This window comes from Oratosquilla oratoria, chromosome 19 (genome assembly GCF_046742065.1).
Source record: "Oratosquilla oratoria isolate Oo_2021 chromosome 19, ASM4674206v1, whole genome shotgun sequence".
NCBI classification, from domain to species: domain Eukaryota; kingdom Metazoa; phylum Arthropoda; class Malacostraca; order Stomatopoda; family Squillidae; genus Oratosquilla; species Oratosquilla oratoria.
The window spans coordinates 11,053,603-11,064,887 of NC_134795.1; positions in this window are offsets into that span (position 1 = coordinate 11,053,603).

Genomic DNA, 11,285 nt, shown 5'->3' on the forward strand with positions numbered 1-11,285 from the left:
TTTGTATATTTCTAATTTCAGTGTGTTTACCTTACCATATAATTTAATTCAATACAAAATCGCCAGAGAGTCTGCGTCTACCATTACTAACTTCAACGGTATGGAATACCTGCTGAGACCAGACAGGTTGGATTACGATACCAGGTCACCGACAGCGGTACATGAATGAAAACATTAGTTCCAGACTTTCAAAAACTTCATAGAAGCACTACCTGGAGAGAATATAAACAGGCTCGGACTTCTCATCAACTTCATATCGCCAAGAATATATGAAAGTATATTTGAGTGTAACACCTATGATGAAGCCATAGAGAATTTGCAAGCTCAGCGACCAGTTGAGACCTTGTGCGAGCCCTGAAAAAATGAGTAAAGACTGTAACTTTTAGGTTGTTACCGCAGTGAAGTACTGTAAAGAACACATTAGAGATGTGTGATGCGTTTATCAACGGCCTGCAGTTTCCATCAATCAGGCGGCGCTTGCTAGAAAACAAGACTCTTGATCTGGCCACCATGTTTGACATTTGATAATATAATCTCTCCATCTCTATCATTTAAACATATCATTTGCTGTCTTCCTAAAGCATTTACATGTTTCAACGGGGAGTTTATTAAACGCTTTTTACGAATGGACATATAGATTTTAGTGTAGGTAGGTCTGTAGTGTATGAGTTTGGGATTATTTATTATTTATTTATGTGTTTTGTTGTCTCTGTGAGACATTTATTTTGATGTTGCATAAAATTAATTGGACTGTTTGTATATGGGTTTTGATTGTGGTATGGAATAATAATTGGTTGTCTTTGAGTGGGAAGTTTTGTTATTTTACTTTGGGGATGTGTCTTTCTTGATTTTTGTGTTATATTTATCTTGGTTGGGTTTGTCAGGGTTATATCGTTTCAAAGTTGAGTTGGTAAGGTGAGAATATTTTATATGTTGAGTTTAGACTAATGTATTGGAGGTAGTTATATTATGTTGGCAATTAATGGAGTTAGGGTAGTTTTTGAGTTAATGTGATTGTGTATTATTCCTGGATCGTCACGATGTGAAGGAAGTGGAGAAGATTTTTATAGATGGAATAGGTTTGGTAAGGGATCGCTAATACTATGTACCCTATTGAAACGCAACCGTCTTGCGTCTCTTGTGTGGAATAATGATTGAAACTGCATGTTTTATGTGTTGGTTTTGCTCATTGCGAGATTTGTTGTTATGTTTTCTTTTGTTTGTTTGATTTTATTACGTGTTGGCTTTGGATGATTGGCTGTGAGTCTTCCTTGTGGTGGGTTGTAGAATATGCTGAGCTGAGCATTTTGTTGGGTGTCATTGTTTAAGGAAGTTTAAAGTTAATGTGATATTGAGTTGTTATATATGGGCAAATAAGAATTATTTGAGTACATGATGGATAGTGTGTCTTAGTATTGTGGTTTGTACTTGGGAAGTGTGTTGTCTTTGATATTATATAGCATGAGTTTGAAAAACATATTGTACAAATATTGTATCAAAATGCACTAGGAGATGTTTGGTATGTAATTATCGATTTATATATATATGTGATATTTGATATGTTTAAATGGTGTTTGATATTATGTACAGAATTATTTCTATTTTTGTAGTATTTATTTGTTCATTTGTTGATTTCTATCATCTGGTGGTTGATATGTACCGTTATTGTGGTGGACTTATTTTTGTTGTGTCTTATTCACTTTACGTCTTATGAATGTTGATTTTGTTGAATGCTTCAGCTATATTGATTTGAAGAATTAGTTGTGAATTATGTGATCACTTTATGTCTTAGTATGTGGATGCATTAATTTCTTATATATGTATGCACTTATTGGTTTGTTTATAACTTTCTATTCAATTGAATGTATGTACATACTGTGTTGATATGTGTATAAATTTATGAATCAGGGTATTTTACATACATTACGTAGATATAAGTTGATGAGACGTATAGTCCTAGATGTACTGTTTGTTAACTGGTGACTGACGGAGCTTTCAAGGAGTTAGTGGTAGCTGGGTGTCCAAATTTACTGAATTGTAGTTACTCTGGTCTACTTATATCTCGGGTGGAGGATGGTGGTGGGCGGATGGAATGGTTGTAGGTGGTTGAGGAAGCGAGTCTAATCCCTAGCCGTGGGTAGAGTGTTGAGGTGGTTAAGCGATTTTTTTTTTTTTTTTTTTTTTTTGCCACGCTCAACCGACGCGTAGTTCTTGGTCCTCGTCGGTCATCAACGGTGTGGAAGCGGGTGGAAGGTAGGCTCTCGTCCGGATCTGTATGAGATGAGCTAGAATGATTAAAAAGAATGAGTGGATGTACGTTTTTTAGTACTCACGATGATTGGTGAGGTTAGTTGTGGACGGGGTATATGGAGATGCCTCATTACTGCTTAAATAAATATCATCAGCCTGGGGGTCCTATGCATCCTGACTGAAGTCGCGTGGTACTGGATCGATCTTGAAGTCAGCGCGTTGTCCTGGGTCCCTCACGAATTGTTGGAGTCGCCTGGCTTTGTTCTAGAAGTATGAGAGTAAGTGGAATGATTACTTACGGGGTGGAAGTTTTGCTGAAGTTGTTGTTTGTCAAATGGCTCTGCCGGATGATTGGCGAAGTTGGTTAGGGGGTTGGAGTGTGTAGATGTCCAATCGCCACTTTCGGATGGAACCATTGATGGAGGGGTGTGGTATAGACACATGCGGCGCCCGCTGGGAGATGCGTGGGGCTAAATGAAATCTTGTAGGTAATTGCCTCTATTCCGGGGGCTTGATTGAAGAAATGATGTACTGGGGGTTCTTGTGTTTTGATGGTGATACGTTGAGCTGATTGAAGTCTTGTGTTGCTGGGAATCACTGCTCTGGGTTGACGATTCTATTCGTGTAACTGGTGAATGGCTACTCAGACACACTACGGGATGTAGTGTGGTAAGTCATGCAGCTGATGGTCTCTCCTACTCAGACACGGTACGGAGGGGTAGTGTGGGGAGTAGAGGACAGCATCCTGACGGCGGTCTCTCTTCAGGCAGCGGTCTCTCTTCAGACACCGGTCTCTTTTCAGACAGCTTCAACTGCAGGTTACACCTGTGGCAGTCGGCAGATGCTCCTAGCATTCGGCAGATTTGGCAGGTGCCGACGGTTTTAGTCGGTTACCGGCGGGGTCAAGGGATATCGGGCTATCACCACCGCTGTAGGCGTGGCGGACCTCAGAAAAACATACGGCAGACGGTTGACGGGCTGGTGTGGCAGACGTCAGACCTGGTAGACGTGGCTCATCGTGGATAACAGACGGCAGACGGGTACGGTTGTCATGGATGTGCGGCTGGGCAGGCGACGACGATTTTAGTCGGGTCTATTTTTCGGGAGCGTGATCCAATAAAGGTGGGCTGCATATGACAGTGCGAGCGGTTTCTTCAAATGGGCTTAGTAGTCGTGGTTGGGCGGCTTGGTTGCGGACGATAGTTTTAGTCGGGTACTTATGATGGGTGGTCTTTTCGGATTGGCGTGGGAACACCGCCTGCCACCAATATGTAACCGATAAAGGTGGGTTATACAAGGGGGAAGTGATATGTTGTATTCTTTGAGTCATGTGTCTGTGATTAAGAAATTGTGTAGTCAACAAGATGGGAGGTATTGGTAAAGATGGATAGTTTCTTTCATGCATGTGGATCACGTGCCATGGTGTGTGACCTGTCGGTATTGTTAATAATGGGTACGTTAATATAGATTGCCTCTAGGATGAGAAGGCTTGAAACTCGATTCCCTCTGTAGGATGATTGTATCTTCTTCCAGATTTTTTTCTTGTTATCAGGGATTGATGTTTGTCGATTATCAATGTGGTGTTGTTTGATAGCTCTTGTAAAAAAAAATATCCTTTGTCCTCCTTGGATATTGTCTGTAGGGGGTCTATACCATCTGTCTAGGTGCGTGCTAATGACATTTTGCATCTCTTTGTTGGAGAAACCGTTATTGATCAGGACTTGTGTAACCCTATCTAGCTTGGCGTGCGTACGATTGCAATCGCTACAGTGTGACAGGGCTCTTCTGACGTAAGCGTTTATGGTGGACTTATGGTATCGCGATAGGCATTCGCTGTTCCCATTTAGGCAAAGACCAGGGTTGTTAGGTTTGGAGTAGACGCCAGTCTTGAAACCCTGAGGACTGGCTTCAACCATAATGTCCAAGAAAAAGAGTTGTCTGTACCGTAAGTCCAGCATAGGCGCTTACGTCAGAAGGGCCCTGTCGCACTGTAGCGATTACAATCGTACGCACGCCAAGCTAGGTAGGGTTACACAAGTTCTCCAACAAAGAGGCATAAAATGTCATCAGCACGCACCTAGACAGATGGTATAGACTCCCTACAGACAGTACCTAAGGAGGAAAAAAGATATATATATATATATATATATATATATATATATATATATATATATAAACACACACAAGAACAGTATGTCTTCCTAATACAGAGCAGACGAAGACGCCATTAAGATCATCGACAGAAACGTTAGACCCACCAACGGTGATGACAAAATCCACCTGGACATTTGATACATGTACATCATATGTACATATAGATATAAATATACATATACATATACATATACATATACATATACATATACATATACATATATATGTGTGTGTATGTGTATATACATATGCATATATACATATATATATATATATATATATATATATATATATATATATACATATTCATATATATATTGTAAAGGAACACCACGTCCACAGGAGACCTTAACTAGGTCGGATGCGAAAAAACAGATAAGTAATAAAAACAGATAAATGATAATAATAATTTGTAAAAAAAAAAAAAAGCAGATAAGAATAATAGGTAGATAAATGATAATAAATGAACAAATAAAATTGAATAGATGGTAGGCATTACAGCATATTGCTTAGGTGTTTATCTAAATGAACTTTACAATTTCGAAATATACTGCATTGCAATGCCTCTGCAGAAAGTTTATTCCATTCATTGACTACACCGTTGGCATAGCTGTTTCTACCCCCTTCCAAATCAGATCTTCTTCCTAGCAGTTTGAGACCCTTATTTCAAGTCCGATTCACATTCAATGTGAAAATTTCGTCACTTTTCATTGTCAGTTCCTTTTATAATCTTAAAGACCATGCTGTAGTTGTGGTGATTGGTTTGACGACACCACCAACACCATCACCACTGGTTGCTACTAGAGGTTGATACTAGACAGTGATACTAGTCGATACTAGTTTTCGTCATCGCATCGCGCGCTGGGCATGACGCATCGCACGCTGGGCCCTTCTCGAGCCATAAAAACACTCTCGAGCCATATGCTGTTCTGCTGAAGTTGCATTTCTGAAATGGGCACGTGATGGGATGTTTACGAAAAAGGCATGTGTTCCCATTGGTCATTTGTGGTATACAGAGAGAATCTTAACCAATCATAATAAGTTGTAGGAGGAGCCTATATCATTCCGAGGTTTTCTTATAGCAAGCAATAGTGTAAATTTCAGTCTTCAGTCTTCTCTCTTAAGAAATTAACCCAGTGTCAAGTTCAGTCTTATCTGGAATTTCAATTTATTCATATTAACGTTAAACAGTCTATTCGTGACTCGAGTAGTGTATCATGAACCTTGAAGCATCTTCGCAAACCAGAGAAAGGTCTGTACCAATTAAAACATAGTCCAGCCTCCAACGCCCGCACACTCGTACACATCACAGTCATCTATTTTGAATATAAATTAATATCACATAACAGTGTGGATTTAGGACGGGTAGAGGTTGTATAGATCAGATCTTTGTGGTAAGACAAATATGTGAGAAAGCTATAGGAAAGGGGAAGGATGTTTTTTGGGCTTTTATGGATCTGGAAAAGGCTTACGATAGGTAGACAGAAAGGCACTGTGGGAGGTTATGCAGATATATGGGATAGGAGGAAAGCTTCTAGGAGCTGTCAAAAGTTTTTATGAGAGTAGTAGAGCTTGTGTCAGGATTAGAAATGGAGAGAGTGAGTGGTTCGAGGTAAAGGTGGGACTTCGTCAAGGATGCGTTATGTCACCCTGGCTGTTCAACTTATACATGAATGGGGTAGTGCGAGAGGTAAATGCAAGGGTAGTGGGTCAGGGATTGGAGATGGTTAAAGAAAATGGAGAAAAGTGGGAGGTGAGCCAGCTGTTGTTTGCTGACGACACTGCGCTTGTGGCAGGATCGGAGGAGGGATTGAGGAAGTTGGTGACAGAGTTTGGGAGAGAATGTGATAGAAGAAAGCTAAAGACAAATGTGGGTAAAAGTAAGGTGATGAGATGTACAAGGGGTGAAAGTGGCAGTAGACTGGAAGTGAGCATTAAGGGAGAGCGACTGGAGGAAGTGGATAGTTTTAGATACTTGGGTGCAAATGTGACAGGAAAAGGTGGAGTGAAGGTGGAGGTAGAATGTAGATTGAGAGAAGCGAGTAAATGCCTTGGTGGATTGAAGAGTGTAATGAGGAATAGACATTTGGGAATGGATGCTAAGAGGAGACTGTATGAAGGAGTGATTGTGCCAACAGCACTGTATGGGGCAGAAACATGGAACATAAGAGAGGAAGAGAGAAGGAGTATGAATGTGTTTGAGATGAGGTGTCTGAGAAGTATGATGGGGGTTACTAGGCTTGATAGAGTGAGAAATGAGGAGGTGAGGAGAAGAACGGGGGTGGAAAGGGAGTTGGGAGATAGGGTTGATGAAAGAGTATTAGGATGGTTTGGACACATGGAAAGAATGAGTGAAGAAAGACTAGTAAAAGAGGTATGGAAGGCAGATGTGGAGGGAGTAAACATGAGGGGACGTCCTAGGATGAGGTAAATGGATGGGGTGAAGGGGGCTTTGGGGAAGAGGGGAATGTCTGTTGAGGAAGGATGGGAGAGGACAGAAGACAGGGGTGAATGGAAAATGGTTGTATATGGATGATGTTGTGATGCATGAGGTGGAATGGGCGGTGGGATGGGGGGTTGGTAGTATGTGTGAGCAAAATTTGACGCAGCCCGAAGGGATTTCTCCCCGTCTTCTCCTTTTATGCAATGGAGGGACGGAGAGGGGGGGTCGCCAATTTAATGAAGCGGCCTTGCTGTGAATGTGCTGTGTCTGGCGACACTGCTTCTGAACTAGGGCAGTGGACAAGGTGCAGGGATGACCCGTCATCCAGGAGGTGCTAAGATAAGAGGGAGGGTGGAGGGGTGTGGAGTGTATTTATGGATGGAATGGGTGGGAATGATTTTATGCCTTTTCGTTTTTGGCTACCTCCCTTGTAAGGGGGAAAAAGCCTTGGTATATGTATGTATGTATGTATGTATGTATGTACATACTTAGGAAACATTAGTCTCATTCACCACCAAATGTGAAGTGACAATTTCTTGTACATACGTTTGTTCGTGTTCCTTGTTATTCTAGTTATCTTGGCCACAGCTACCATTTACTTATACTAATTTATATTTATTCGTAAACAAGGAGCACGACATAGTTTATCTAAATCTTCTTGAATATCAAATTGGTTTAAGTGATCCTCTGCCATTCAGCACATTTTTGTATCATCAGTAATTTTGGAAACAATAGATTTCAGTCCGTGGTCTATATCATTTATAAACACTATGAATAGAAGTGGCCCAAGAACGGAACCCTGGGGAATTCCACTCGTAAAATTTTCCATTTGGAAATTTTGCCATTTAGAACAATTCTGTTTACAATCATTTAACCAATTGCAAGTCCAGCTGAATAGGCTACCACGAAGATCACGAAAAGATAATATACTCATTTTAAGTAGAAAGATATTGTATAAAGTGTCAGCAATGATCGTTTTATTGAGATAAAGATATCCACATTTTTAGACTAATGCACCATATCATGAACATGCCTCAGATCTTGATGGATTAAGTAGATTCTGGAAATGGAATCATGAAATTACAGGCTGGAAGAACAAAAGTCGAATCTCCGTAGGGATATCCTGAAATGGTGATGGGGAGTTCGGATATCTCAAGTGGGATTCCTGGTTCTCCCGTATGTAGTGCACGAAGTTTAGGTAGGAATCGCACAACCCTCAGAGCGTTCTTGACTATTTCGATTAACTTGAGAGCAACTCCGCGATTGGCAGGGTGGGCATGGGTCTGTTCGAAGCCTGGGATTAACTTTGGGTTATTGAGAACTTCCTCAATGGTTGGTAGCTCTCCGGTTTTGTAGAGCTTTGGTTCTGGGTAGAGAATAGAGAACGGTGTATAAGAGGCGTTAAACCTTTCTTCTTTACCAATAGGAAAGGTGAACTTGTACGATTCAAATTCCATGATGGTATATGGCATGTATTCACGAATGGGTTTCAGGTAGATGTTGAAGGGTCCCATCGTCAAGGGAACATGGTCTATTTCGTTGTCCTTCTCCGTGGATTCGGAATGATACATATTGACAAACATCTCAGGAATCGTGGAGGGACCTGAAATGGCGTTTTGCAGCATGGAAGAGTCTGGGAAGTTCTCCACGAGTTCTTGGCTCAAACCCCTACAAAAGGAGATAATGTTATGAGTCCATAAAATAGTTGACAGCAATATCAGTTATATGGGGCAAACAGTAATCACAGAGACTTACTTTTGCCTGGTCTGGCTATTGGGAAACCTCCCAAAACATCCTGGAAAGGCCATCGAGGCAGCAATCTGTAAGAAGATAAATCATTAGAAAAGATAATGACATGATACCTCGCTTTCTTATGTCACAATACTGAAGAAAGTATTAGATTTGATATTTTCATCAACAAGATTAAAACCCTAAGGTCGTCTATCTTATAAAATTAGGTCATATAAGTCGTATTTTGAATAATAATACATCTAGAAAGTGGAAAAGACAAAAAAATAGACATTTGGTTTAAGTTCAAAATATGAGAATCATATACACAGTTATATTCGAAATGAGTCCAAAGCCCTTACGAGAAGAACAAACACAGCCATCGTGTACACAGCTACAGATGGTCCTGCCCGCAACGGGTTAGCTACCAAACTGATGCTCGGTTCACTTGCTGAACCCAATATATAGCGCACGATGAAGTCCTTCAAGGACTTATTATGACCTTGGAAGAAAGCAACATTGCATGGTATTGAGGGAAGCCAGATTTATATATTTTCTAAAGTTTGAATGTTATATTTACATGTACACTAAGAAAAATATGTATGTTTCATTATGTATAGAATAAAACGATTACATTAAGAACGGCAATGATTCTGAAAATATACCTATACATGGAAGCATAGAAGAATAAACGTCTGATAATCAATGTGAAGTTATTTGAGTTATCTGCAAGGTATTGTGTTGCAACAGCTCATCAGTTTTTCTATCATTGTGGATAACAGTGCTGTCATTATTTTGGATTCATGGACTTAAGTGGGAGTTCTCGGTCGATTAGAAGGACGAGGATACATATAGGAACATGATATTCCTAGACTGTGAAGAATGTTGGTGTTTGAACTCAATTGGTGTAGTGTGAGGTGGTCATAGATTAGGAAGGTGGAACGTCTCCTTGGGGAAAGGGTGGAAAGAAGGTAAAGATGCTGTTTCAAAACGTAAGAGAAGGGTTACGGATTTACATGAAATTTGATAAGCTTCAAAAAGTGTGCCATCTATACATTCTTTTACTCTTTTTTTAAAAACAAGTTTTATAGTTATACTGTGGACAAGAAGGTGGTATAAAAGTCTTCTGTAGCTATTGGGGGTGGGAGCATAAAAAAAGAGTGGATATTAAAACAACAGGGTAGGACTCGCTATAATGGTTATAAACTGGACATATTTAGATTTGAAAAGGAAATAGGTAAGAATTGGTTTAATAATACGGTGGTCGACGAATGGAATAAACTTAGTAACCATGTAGTAAGCGCTGAAACTATCAGTTGTTTTAAGAAACGATTAGACAACTTTTTGGATGGGGATGACAGGTGGGGATGAATACGGAGTTGCCTTGTGTAGGCCTTATGGTCTCTTGCAGTCTCTTTCATTCTTATGTTCTTATGTACTTATGTTATTTTGTGTCAACGCGTGGCGTAAAAGGGTGGTGTAAAAGGCTTCAGGGCACTACAGAAGTCAGAGATAAATATGTTAGACGGTGATTTTTCATAAATTTTACCACAAGTTTTACATTATAATCTGGACAGGAATGTGGGATAAAAGTCTATTGCAATTAGTGGGGTAGGACCATCAATAGTGAATGATGCAGCATCTCAAGCTACCTTGTCGACCCCATCGTTGCCAGGGATGCCAATATGAAATGGGACCCAGAAAAAAATTGTGGATTTAAAGCGGGATGAAATTAGGATGAAAACTGAGTAGATCTTATGAGTCAGTCGGTGTTGGGAATGTAGGATACAAAGAGCTTTTGGAAACTGTGAAAGTCGGAGATGAATACGTTATACTTTAACTTTATCTTTAAGTCATAAAACAACCCATAATAGACTGATAAACCACTCGCCTCTCCAAATCCAGGCAGTTGATACCATTCAATGCAAATTTTGATTCAATTTTTATGTGAGTTATGCCTTTAGGTCTCGTACTGACCAGCACAGATAAAATTGCAAAAACAAAACAAAGGAACACATTTACCAACTAATCCCCCGACAAAGACGGCAGACTGAATTTACGAAATGTCTCAGTCTAACACAAACTCACCGTTTAATGGACTTAAAGAAAAGTACGAAAAGTATATTGCAGTTTGCTAGTTTTAACGTCTTAAAATTAGAATAGAAGACATCAAAGCCCTTGTAGCTATATTCCCTTGCTGACTCTCATAGTTGCAAGATGTCCACCGCCACCAGTCACAATGGACAAAACACCGTTTTCATTGTAAGCCCCTGACATACACGGCGCGCAGACAAATGTCCATAAGACAAATGCTCACACAACATATGCTCACAAGACATATGCTTACACCCTTAATGGAAAAAGAAACAAATGCTCACAAAACTTTTAAACTAATTATATTATATTAACACTAGAAAATTATCTACATTAAAGACAGTTCTCTCTTACATTCAAAAGTATTTACAATATACACAATGATTTGCATTTAATAGACTGTTAGATACCTACAATATAAGAGCATTTTACAGATAGTGAAATATGAACACTTGTCCAAGGCGGACACAGTGCCCCACTGCTTCCAGGAGGGTCTTCTTCTTGACATATTCATCAAAACTGAGTTGGTCTTCATCTTGGTTTGTCTTGATAATTTCCATGCTGAGTTCTAAGTGACTCACAATATAGCAGGTTTATATACTGACATAAAAAGAGC